Raw genomic sequence first — 12973 nt, 5'->3', positions numbered from 1 at the left:
GTTGGTCCAACCTCCTGAGCTAATGTTCAGATGGGGAGATGTATAGCTTGTACTCTGCTATTATCTATCTTTGTAATTTAATCCTTTGTGCATAGTTAACAAACTATAATGGCATTTTAAAAATCATTATTTTATATAGAACCTTGAGATATATTTTCCTGACATACATTCAAGTCACAGTTAATGTTATTTAAACTGCAATAAGTATGGTTAATTTTCTTATATTAAAAAAAACTATAATTCTACTTAATAGCAGGCATTAAATCAGAACACAAATAATTCAAACAGAAAACACATGTAGTTGGTGAACATATCCTTAAATTATTGATAATTTTATTACACTATATTTACCTATATCCCTTTTAAAGTTAATGGGCAATTTATTTTTTTAATTTTTATTGGGGTATAATTGCTTCACAATGGGTGTTAGTTTCTGCTTTATAACAAAGTGAATCAGCTATACATATACGTATATCCCCATATCTCTTCCCTCTTGCATCTCCCTCCCATCCTCCCTATCCCACCCCTCTAGGTGATCATAGAACACCGAGCTGATCTCCCTGTGCTATGTGGCTGCTTCCCACTAGCTATCTATTTCACATTTGGTAGTGTATGTACGTCCATGCCACTCTCTCACTTCATTCCACCTTACCTTTCCCCCTCCCCGTGTAATCAAGTCCATTCTCTGCATCTACATCTTTATTCCTGTCCTGCCCCTAGGTTCTTCAAAACCATTTTTTTAAAAGATTCCATATATATGTGTTAGCATACGGTATTTGTCTTTCTCTTTCTGACTTACTTCACTCTGTATGACAGACTCTAGGTCCATCCACCTCACTACAAATAACTCAGTTTCGTTTCTTTTTATGGCTAATATTCCATTGTATATATGTGCCACATCTTTATCCATTCATCTGTTGATGGACACTTAGGTTGCTTCCATGTCCTGGCTACTGTAAACAGAGCTGCAATGAATATTGTGGTACATGACTCTTTTTGAATTATAGTTTTCTCAGGGTGTATGCCCAGTAGTGGGATTGCTGGGTCATATGGTAGTTCTCTTTTGTAGTAAGTAATGTCTAATGCATCCACTCTTACCTAAAGAATTACATGGCCTCATCTCTCCAGCCACAAGGGTGGTTATGTGGCTCAGGCTGGCTAACCAGGCCCCTTTTTCCATGCTACAATATTGTTATAGGTACTGTCCTATGACAGTCCTATAAAGTCTGTCCACTCAGGTTATTCTATGGACATCTGAGCAAGTGAAAGAGAGAGTGAAAGCAAGAGAGAGATAACATAGTTTGAACCCTGTATCTAGCCTCTCTTGGAAACTAACTGGATTTTTTTAAGTAGCCAGTATATTTACCCACTCTTCTTAGTCTTCTCTATCAATCTGCCAATTTATTGTATATCGTTTCATTTTTTATTTCAAATTTTTTTCTTAAGCTATATTGTTTCATTTTAATTGAAAGATATCTGACCAGTTAATCATGTACACAAATCCATACATAAATATCATGACAGATTAAAAATGGCCACAAATTCTTTGACATCCCTCCCTTTGAAAGATGGAGACTATATCCCATCCCATTGAATCTAGGCTTGGAGCATGACAGAACTAATGCTTTCCAGTTTGGGACCTAGCCTTTAAGAGACTTGGCAGTTTCCACTTCCTTTTTCTCGGAGCTCTGAACTTCATTGGAGAAGTCAGACTATTCTGTGTGCAAGCAATGTGAAAGCTCAAGGTAGTCACATTGAGAGGCCTTGGGGGAAGTAAGGAGAGAGACAGAGACAGAGTCTCTCTGGACAGAGAAGCTCCACCAGCTCTAGCTGTTCCAGCCCCAGCCTTTCAAATCATCCCAGCAGAGACAGCAGATGTTGAGAAGTTGAGATAAACCCCTTGACCCCACCCAGATTCTTGCCACACATAATATTGAAATAAAATAATGATAAATTGTTTTAAGCCACTTGATTTTGAGTAGTTTAACAAAATGGAAAAAATTGGTGAAATAAATATCAAATATGTTTTTCTTGATTATATTCTTATTTTCCAAGTTTTCTGTCCTTAGAAGATATTATTTCTGCAAACAAACAGAAAAGCCAACTGGTACATATTAATAATAAATCACTAATTAGGTTTTGGTTGGCTTTATTACTGGTCTAAGTACTATAACTGAGAATACAAATCCATTGTTGGCTGCATCTGGCATAGACAAATTCTATCACCCCACCTCTTTCATTCCACTGCCAGAGAATACCCAAACTCTTTACACTTTTCTCTTTCATCTTCATATATTTACAAAATGTTACCATCTTTTTGAATAGTTTGTATACCATTTAAAACTTTTGTAATATACTGTGATCATTTACTTGACAATAAATATTTTCATATAAGTGACTTAGATATCTTCATATTTCATTATTTTGCTTAAAATCTGCTATTATTTAATATTTATTTTTTATAAATTTGGTTACTATTACTTTCCCTTATGTTTTCAAAATGTCTACTGTAGGTTTAATTTCATGCCCATGTTCAAGGCAAGAAGATAAAAAAACAGCAACACCTGGCTTTGTCTCTTTTTAACAAAAACTTGGATACCTTACAGTTTTTCACCATTGAGTATGATGCTTGCTGTGTCTAATAAGAAACCATTTTTGCTGTAAATAGGATTTTCTTATGATTACAGATATACTTTAGAATAATTACTTTGACAGTCAAGTAATTTAGATTAGAAAGTTTAGAGAAGGCACTTAAAAAATGCTGAGTGCCTGCTAACACAACATCCATTTTGCAGCCCATGAATCAAGGAGCAATTCTGACTTTCAAGTCTTACTGTTTTAAGAAATATATTCTGTAAGGCTATAACTGCCATCAATAGTGATTCCTCTAGTGGGTGTGGGTGAAGTCTATTTGAAAACCTTTTGGAAAGGATTTACCATTTTAGGTGCCATTCAGCACATTCATAATTCATGGGAAGAGGTCAAATATCAACATTAGCAGGAGTTTGGAAGAAGTTAACTTTAGCTCTTATAGAGGGGTTCAAGACTTCAGTGGAGGAAGTAACTGCAGGTGTGGTGAAAATAACAAGAAAACTAGAATTAGAAGTGGAGACTGAAGGTGTGACAGAAGTGCTACAGTCTCATGATAAAACTTTAACGGATGAGAAATTGCTTCTCATGGATAAGGAAATAAAGTGGTTTCTTGAGATGGAATCTACTCTTGGTGAAGATGCTGTGAAGATTGTTGAAATGAAAACAAAAGATTTAAAGTATCACATAAACCTAGTTGATAAAGCTGCAGCAGGGTTTGAGAGAATTGACTCCAATTTTGAAAGAAGTTCTACAGTATGTAAAATGCTATCAAATAGCATTGCATATTACAGAGAAATCCTTCATGAAAGGAAGAGTTAATCAATGTGGCAAACTTTATTGTTGTCTTATTTTAGGAAATTGCCACAGTCACCCCAACCTTCAGCAACTAGCAGCCATCAACATGAGGCAGGACCCTACACCAGCAAAAAGATTACAACTTGCTGGAGGCTCAGATGATTATTAGCATTTTTTAGCAATGAAGCATTTTTTTTTTTTTTTTTTTTTTTTATGGTACGCGGGCCTCTCCGGATGCGCAGGCTCAATGGCCATGGCTCATGGGCCCAGCTGCTCCGTGGCATGTAGGACCTTCCCGGACTGGGGCACGAACCCGTGTCACCTGCATCGGCAGGCGGACTCTCAACCACTGCACCACCAGGGAAGCCCTGCAATAAAGCATTTTTAAACTAAGATATGAACATTATTTTTTGATATAATGCTGTTGCACACTTAATAGACTACAATATAATATAAACAAATTTTATATGTACTGGGAAAAGAAAAAATTCATGTGATTCACTTTATCACAATATTGGCTTTATTGCAGTGGTCTGGAAATAAACCTGCAGTCTTTCCCAGGTATGCCTGTACTTTCTGTTTATTTACTGTGAGTTTTTGAAATTGATGTATATAATGTAATTATAACAGTCTTACTTCATTCTTAAGAACTTGGATGCTTTCAGTGGGGCACTTTACCCTTCAAATTGCTAGATGCTAGATTGCTTAATGTTTCTGGCTCTCATTCCACATCCTTATCTCAGTTTAAAAATTGCCTACATTTGGAGTAGAAGTAATTTTTCTTTTCTTCAATTGTTAAAAAAAGAGCTAAGCTTCAAATATTAACTGAGATTATATTTCTCATCATGCTAAACTTTAATAGACTTTTTGTCCCAAATATAAAGTACAGAAAAAAAATCATATGAAACCCTGAGGTTTGTAGTCTTAGGAAAAATGTTGGACATGAATTACGGCTGAAGCAATTATTATCAGGGAAAAACTGATCAAAATTTTAAAAAGAGGAAACAACTTTTTTCCCTTATCTTTTCTTTTTAGCTTCACTTCTATTTGGAGTCCTGTCTATTGCATGCCTCACTCTTTTCATTTACATTACATGTTAACTATTTTTGAGCAACTATAAGTCAAGCACTGGGAATACAATGGTGAACAAGATAGAAATAATCCTTGTGGTAAGAAAACTTGTAGTCTAGTTAGGGATACTAGAAGTTAAGGGTCTTATATCATTGTTCTCAGTGGTCTGAAGAAGTGTTTTATCTAACTATAAATCAAGGTTTTTAATAGAGGTATGGCTAACCTCTACCACAAGCAAATGTTAATAATGCTGTGCTTTGCTCAAAATATTTCTGAAAATTTAAGAACTGTCTCTGGAGCACTGATATGAGCCAGCTTCAGCACACTACTGTATAGTTGCCTGATAGGAGTGGATTGAGGTATGAGTAGAGATGAGGTACTAGATAAAATAAAGATTAGACAACAGATTCCAGAAGGTTGGCTGTAAAGGAAATCAAAATTATATTAGGTGTGGACCTGTGCCATGTACACATGACAGGTGTGCGGGCGTCAGTGCATCCTTATACGCAGACATGTTTTAAGAAGAAAAAAATATTGAGCATATATATGTAATGAACCAGTGGAGAGAGTTTAAAGAAAAAGAATTAATGACTACATTACATTACTAGCTCACTATTGGTTCTCATCTGGATGAAATCATTTCACTCATGTCATGTTTCAGTGACAAACTGCTAATAGTTCATACCTCATTTGTTGTTATTATTGGTATTAGATATAAAATGATATATTAAGTGTAATGCACTTAAAACATACTACTGAGAAAATGACTTGAAAGTTGAAATATAACTAATTAGGCAATGTGTAGATTAATTTTGATCATATATCTATACACTTAGAGGGAATTATTAACATTATTTAATCCCTTCCTCTCTCATCTTCCCTTCAATTCAAAAATAATGAGTGGTTTGATTTATAGTTAGCTTATTCATTCAAACATGTGATTATTTGTTTCTTAACTCATAAAATATTTTGTACTTCATAGAAGTTTGGGGCTGACAGATCTAAAACAAAATATGAGACAAACATATTACTGAATTAACACTGATTATAGTTAATGAATTATTCTTCTGTTCTTGGACATATTTCCTGTAATTTCCTCTCATTCCACCAAGAGCTCTCTCACTTCAGTAGCTCAGGCTGTTGGGAAGTATTAATCATCATTTGGCATTAATATTTTTAGGTTACTTTGTGAAAAAAAGAAACGAATAATATACCTAATAAATAGAACAGATATTTTGTGGATAAGAGTAAAGAAAACAGAAGAAATAATGCACTGATTTCCTTGGAATGAGGCAAGTTTTATGTTTTCCCACATAACTCAATTATGCTATTTGACTCACACCATCAAAAAGGCTTATCTCCACCTATTGACCTAGTTTAAAGAGACTTATATCTGAGCCAAAGGTACACCAGGCATCCTAATATACAGTAAATATATATCTAAATATACACTGCATCTAAATATAATTTTATAATCCGGTTATAGTTATTTTATTAGAAGATTTAAATATAGTCTTTAAAATTAATTTTTTTCTAAGAACTATTTGACCAATAAATTCAACTAGTCATATGAAGGCAGCATGGTAGAGTGGGTTAAAAATACAGACTTCTGGGCTTGCCTGGCAGTGCAGTGGTTAAGAATCCTCCTGCTAATGCAGGGGACACAGGTTCCAGCCCTGGTCTGGGAAGATCTCCCATTCTGCGGAACAACTAAGCCCGTGTGCCACAACTACTGAGCCCGCGTGCCACAACTACTGAAGACCGTGCACCTAAAGCCCATGCTCTGCAACAAGAGAAGCCACTGCAACAAGAAGCCCTAGCACTGCAAGGAAGAGGAGCCCCCGCTCGCCTCAACTAGAGAAAGCCCACGTGCAGCAATGAAGACCCAACACAGCCAAAAATAAATAAATAAAATAAATAAATTTATTTAAAAATACAGACTTTTGCATTTATATATATATATATATATATATATATATATGAGTTTAAAACTCTGCTTTATGATTTAGTGCCTGGATGAACTTCAGAAAATTTCTTAATCATGTGCTTCAGTTTCCTCATCTATAAAATAGACACAATAATAGTACTTATCTCATGGAAAAATGTGAAATTTATGTGAGTTAATACTTATAAAGCACTTGGAACTGTACCTGAGGCATATTAGTGATGATGTGGTTGTTGTTATTATGATTACCATCATCATCGTCTTTCTCCCCTATACCCAGTCCTGTTCTGACTTATCTGTTCTGTTAGTGGTATGAAAAAAGCACTCACAATACAAAATCAATTTTTATTTTATTTCATGTTTTATTCTCAATCAAGTAATTGCCTATTGTTGGTTTTTCCTCTTTGAAATCTCCATTGGTATATAATTTATATTTCCATTATCATCAATGTAGTTCAGAACCTTATTGTTTTTCACTAATATAATTAGAGGAGCCTCTTAATTGAACTTCTGCCTACCTTTCTTCACTCAGCATTTTTTAAGTGCCTTCTCTAAACTTTCTAATACAAATTACTTGCCACTGTCAAAGTAAGTATTCCAGAGTGTATCTGTAATCATAAGAAAATCCTGTTTAAAGCAAAAACTGTTTCTTATTAGACACAGAATAAAATAATAACTTGGAAAGCATGAAAGTCCCCCCCAGGAGTTTACCTCAATGTAATTTCTAGATTCATTTCTTACTATTCCCCTTCATAGAGGATATATTCCCAGCCAAGCAAAATTAATCAGTATTTCCAGAACACAGGAGTGTACTTATAATAAGTTATTAGATTTTTGAAATCAGCTTTGGAGACTCCATTTATTGGAATTTAAACACAAACTGAAAAATAAAAGAGGTAAACTAAAATACTATTATGTGAGTAATGGGTAAATCACTAATGGTGAAGCTTCCTGGAGATACTGAAGTATTTGAAAGGTTATTCTATGCATGAGAAACTAGATATTGGTTTTTAAGACCTAAAAAAATGGACATATAGAGGATGGAACATACAGGGAGATTGATTTCAGTTCAAGTGAGGGAAAAACTTTTTTTAACAGTGGGAGTAATCTGCAGATAGGCTATACTTCATAGAATGATTAACATTTTTTTGTCCAAAAGTGTTTTATTTTCACATGATATGAATTCAGAAAAAGAGGGATTTGAGTCAAATTGCCTGAGATTTGTTTAAATGAAGTATGCTTAAAATAGAATCCAAGTGGTCTATATTAAAAAATTTTAGGCAATATTATGTATGTCTGTATATGTGCATTTTCTGTTTTGATAGAGAGGGGGACTGTGGTTTTAAATACTGTCAAAGGGCTCATCAAATACATACATATATTTCCGTCTATATCTCCATCCAGAAAGACAGAGGCAAAAAATGGCAAAATATTAGCAATTAATGAATTGGCATACTAATATTATTTTTATAATTATTTATATGCTTTCCTTCTGAAATTTTTCATAGAAATTGAAGGAAATGGAGAGCAAATAGACAAAATGAATTTCTATATATTATTAAATTACAGTTATATTTATTTCTTATTTAGGGTTTTAAATGGGAGAAAAATAATCCCTTCACTCATAATCTTTTTACCATAAAGTAAATAAAATTGGTCTGCTTGTGACCAAGGTGGAGTAAATGGTACCAGAAATGCCCTTCTGATGCAACTATAAAGCTAGGCAAAAAAAAATGAGTCAACTGTTTTTAGACATTAGCAAATAGGCAGTAAAAACTGTATTCTTGAGGAGACAGCTGGATGCTAGACTCTACTCTCTCATCGGAGGCACATTCTAGACCAGAGTACATGAAGATAAAATAAGAGCAGGGTATGGTAGTATTTTGAGATGAGGAGGCAGAGATGGATGTTACAGACTGTTAAAATGGTTGGAACTTGTGGGACAGTGTACTGTAGAGAAGGGAACTCTGAAGCAGAAAACCCCATATACTCTGTGAGGTACACTGCCATTTTTTTGGCAGAAGTTTGGAATATATAAGGACAGAATTGGCAAGGCTTAGCACAGAGCAGTTACTACAAAGCTGAGAGGTAAGTGGAGACACACACATTTGCACAATGTTGAGAAATGTTGCATTCTCAACAAACAACTGCAGAGTGATCTTATTGTATATTCCAGGTGTTTGAGATTCCAGCAAGAACATATTTTAAGAGAAAGAAAATAAATTAAAAAATAAAAGAAACCTGGAAAGATTGAAAGAATCTACCAGAAATATAACTGATTACTCACAAATAATTCAGTATCCTTTAAAGGGAGGTCATATAATCCAGGCTGCACCCAATGTGTCACACAATGTCCAGCATGTAGTTACAAATTATTATACATGTAAAGAAGCAGGAAAAGACCCTTAATCAAGATCCCAGTATGGCCTGCCTGTTAGAATTGGCATACAAAGACTTTAAACATCCATTAATGAGGTAATGTATAGGGAATGTGAGCAGAGAAATGGAACTGTTAAAAAGAACAGAAGTTCTAGAGTGAAATGTTACATTACCTGAAATTTTTAAAAAATCAATTGATGAGTTTAACCAAATATTTGAGACTATATAGAGAAAAACTATTTGTGAACTTGGACACAGATTAACATAAATTATCACTCTGAAGAACAGAAAAAAATGTGAACAGCATCTTAATAACCCATAGAACAATATCAGGCATTTTTACATATGTATAATTAGAGTTACAGAAAGAGAGCAGATGTTATAGGGCAGAAAAAAAAAAACTAGAACAAAATGGTGCCTTTAAATTTCCCAAAGGTGGTCAAAAATATAATATCACAGATCCAAGAAGTATAATACCAAGTTAAAAAAATACAAATAAAATCACAACAGTGTACATTATAGTTATATTGTTATAAGCCACAAAGAGAAAAAATTTTAAATTAGAAAAAAAATTACACAAATGGGAATATGATGTATTCACTAGCTAATTTCTCATCAGAAATGATGAAGCTCAAAAAACCATGCAATGACATCGTCAAAGTACTGAAACAAAAAAGCACTGTCATGATAGATTCCATATTCCACAAATTTATCCTTCAAAATTGAGAATAAAATAAATTTTCAGAAAAGTTAAATGTGAGGAAATTTGTTACCAATTGACCTGTATGATAAGAAATGATTAAGGAAGTTCTTCAGTCTAAAGGTAAATGATAACAACTAAAAAACAGATTTTCAAGAAAAATGAAAAGCACCAGAAAGTTTACTCTGTGAACAATATTTTTTAAAAAAGCACAAAATGACTTTACTTTTTATCTCTTATTTCTGTAAGAGACAAAGAATAACTTATATTAATGTATTCATAAAATAGGTAGAAATAAAATATATAACTCCATTAGACAAAAAGGAAAGGCTGAAAATGAAATTATACTGTTGTGTACCTATTACGTGAAGTCATAATAGTCAATCTAAATAGAATAAACCTATTAAATTAAAAAAAAAAAAAAGCTAAAAGTTAATTAAAAAATTTGAAAATGAAAAATAATGAAAAACAAAAGAAGGCACAGATAAGTTGAGAGCAAAGTGATGGATAAAAAAAATACTATAGGAAAGCTAATATGTATTTTATTATACTTAAAGTATGCATAGGGAGTGTTATCAAAGTTAAAGATGGACAATTCATTATGATAAAAGGGGAAGTTCTGATAGTTTTATGGGTGTTTGTCCCTAACATTAGAATGCCAATGTACATGAAACATAAATTAACAGCACTGAAAGAAAAGATAAATTCATAATAGTAGTTGATTTAAACAGAGCTCTCTCAGTAACTGACAAAACAAGTAGACAAAAGAAAAGTAAGGAATTTCTGTTTCCCTTCAGTTCCCCATTGCTTAAAAAAGATTCATTGGTTTTTCTATTGCCTTCTCTTCCTCCCTCTTTTCTTCTCTTGAGATACCAGTGCTAGCAACATCTGTGGAGAAGTACTATAAAGTTGGCTGTTGGAAATGGCAGGATTGACAGGGCCTGGTGGAAGATGGCAGTCAAGGCTGACAAGACCAGCAAAGTCAGCAAAGCCCGTTTAGGTGTTTTGGGGCTAAGGAGGGGATTGGTAGTTTCGTGTGACTAGATATATTGTGTATATGGGTATGTGTCTGTGACCAAGTCAGAAAATATAACGAGGATAATGGGAACCATATTTTTTTACTTTCAGAGAAGATACCAATAAGGAAAATACAAGAATAAATGAACACTGTAGTGTTGGCTTAGAATTGGAGCTATAAATGAGAAATAATTTTTTTACTATACATATAAATGTATAGATATAAATATACATACATACATACATATATTTTCTAATTCTCTCTGTTGAGAGGACCTAATAGCAAGGAGCACAACTAGTACTTAGATTTTCGTTTCTATGTACCATTCTCCACTAAATGGAAACTGAGATACCAGGAGAAATAGCTGATCCCAGACTGGGACAGGAAGAGAAAACGAGCTTGGGATATCTTGTTGTGTCCCAAAGTAATGAAGTACTCAATGTTTATTCTAGGAAATCATTGCTTACTTCAAAGTTGTAAAGAATTTCTCCTTTGTTTTCTTTTAGAAGCTTAACAGCTTTAGGTTTTATTCACAGATCTAATACATAAATTAATTTTGGTGAAAGCTGTGAGGTGGAAGTCAAGGAGTTGTTTTTGTTTTGGGTATCCAAATTGATATCCACTTTTTTCAGCAGATTTTTTTCTTGAAAAATTGTCATTTCATCATAAAGTCACCTCAGTTCCTTTGGGCTCTGTTCTGTTCCATGGATATATTTGTTTATTCTTATGCCAATAGGCTACTCTTATTATTGCTGCAACTTTAGATTAGGTACTATAACTTCACGACGTTTTATTCTTCTGTTTTCAAAGAAAAAGATTCCTGTCCAGAATCCAGTAACATTTTATTTTATTTTATTTTATTTGCATTTCATTATGATATCTTTTAGTTTCCTTCAGTAGGAAACATTTTCTCAGATGATGCTTTTTCTTGTGTAACCATGAAATCCTTAAAGACCACAGACTAATTATTTTGTAGAATACCCTTCAATTAGATTTTGTCTAACATTTCTTCATGATTGTGTTAGTAATATTCATTTTTAGCAGGAATGTTACAGCAAATATGTTGTGTTCTTCAGTGTATATCATCTTATGGGGCATCCAATATCAACATGTCCTATTATTATTGGTGATAGTAGATCACTTGATTAAGGTGTAATCTACCAGATTTCTCCATTGTAAGGTTATAATGTTTTCATTTTAGTAAATATTTTTTGTGGAGTGAGATTTTGAGAATATGTAAAAATCCTATTCCTCAATAAACATTCTTTCATTTTATTAACATCCATTGATATTTTTTATTTCAGTAAATTATTACTCTCATGGTGACCAAATGATGATTTTTCTAATTCCCTCCTACATTTTGGTTAGTGTTCTACTGTAAGAAGGAAATTTCTCATCTCCCTGATTTAATTATTTATTTATATCAGTATGGATTTCAGGATTCCTATTTTTTTAAAATAAACTATTGTTTATTCTCTCATAGCTTTATTGTACAATTTACCCCAGATGTGGTCAGTGGGAGCCCTTCCAAAAATGTTAGTTACTACATTGTTTGAACCTCTTTTCTTGTGTAATGCTGATGGCATGGTGAAATGGTACAACTACTTCGGAAATTGGCTATTTCAATACTACCTGTTCATCTAAGAGATATCAATACATACATCCATAAAAAGACTTGTACAAGATTGTTCATATTAACTTTGTTAATAAAAGTAGCAAAATAATGACATATGCTACAACAGACAAAATTAAAAAAAAAACAGTATATTGAGAAAAGCCAGCAACAAAAATGCAAAGTTTGATTCCATGTACATTTATATTTAGAAGAAGCAACCAACTGTGGTGATATAAATTAGATTAGTTGTTGTCTGATGTATGTGTGGGTGGCAGGGGTGGAGACTGACCATAAACAAGAATATGGAAACTTTCTGGGCAGATAGAAATATTTTATTTCTATTTCTGTGGTGCTTACAAGATTTTGTCAGATCTCCTTGAACTTAAAAAAAAAGTGTATCTACACCTAAATATGGGTATCTTATTGCATAAAAATTAGAGCTCAATAAAATTGATAAAATTGAAAAAACTTGAAAATATACTGGTAATATAATATATAAAATATATTATAAAATATCATTTTATTTCTGGTAAAAGTAGGACTATTTTATTTTTTTTTTTTTTTATTTTTTTTTTTTTTGCGGTATGCGGGCCTCTCACTGTTGTGGCCTCCCCCGTTGCGGAGCACAGGCTCCGGACGCGCAGGCTCCGGACGCGCAGGCTCAGCGGCCATGGCTCACGGGCCCAGCCGCTCCGCGGCATATGGGATCCTCCCAGACCGGGGCACGAACCCGTATCCCCTGCATCGGCAGGCGGACTCTCAACCACTTGCGCCACCAGGGAGGCCCAGTAGGACTATTTTAAATCTTTAAGTTCTAGTTTGATTATTGTTGTGAAAGAGGTTGTTTGTTAATTGAAC

Source organism: Mesoplodon densirostris, chromosome 1 (genome assembly GCF_025265405.1).
Source record: "Mesoplodon densirostris isolate mMesDen1 chromosome 1, mMesDen1 primary haplotype, whole genome shotgun sequence".
Classification (NCBI taxonomy): Eukaryota; Metazoa; Chordata; class Mammalia; order Artiodactyla; family Ziphiidae; genus Mesoplodon; species Mesoplodon densirostris.
Note: the sequence above shows the minus strand (reverse complement) of the source record.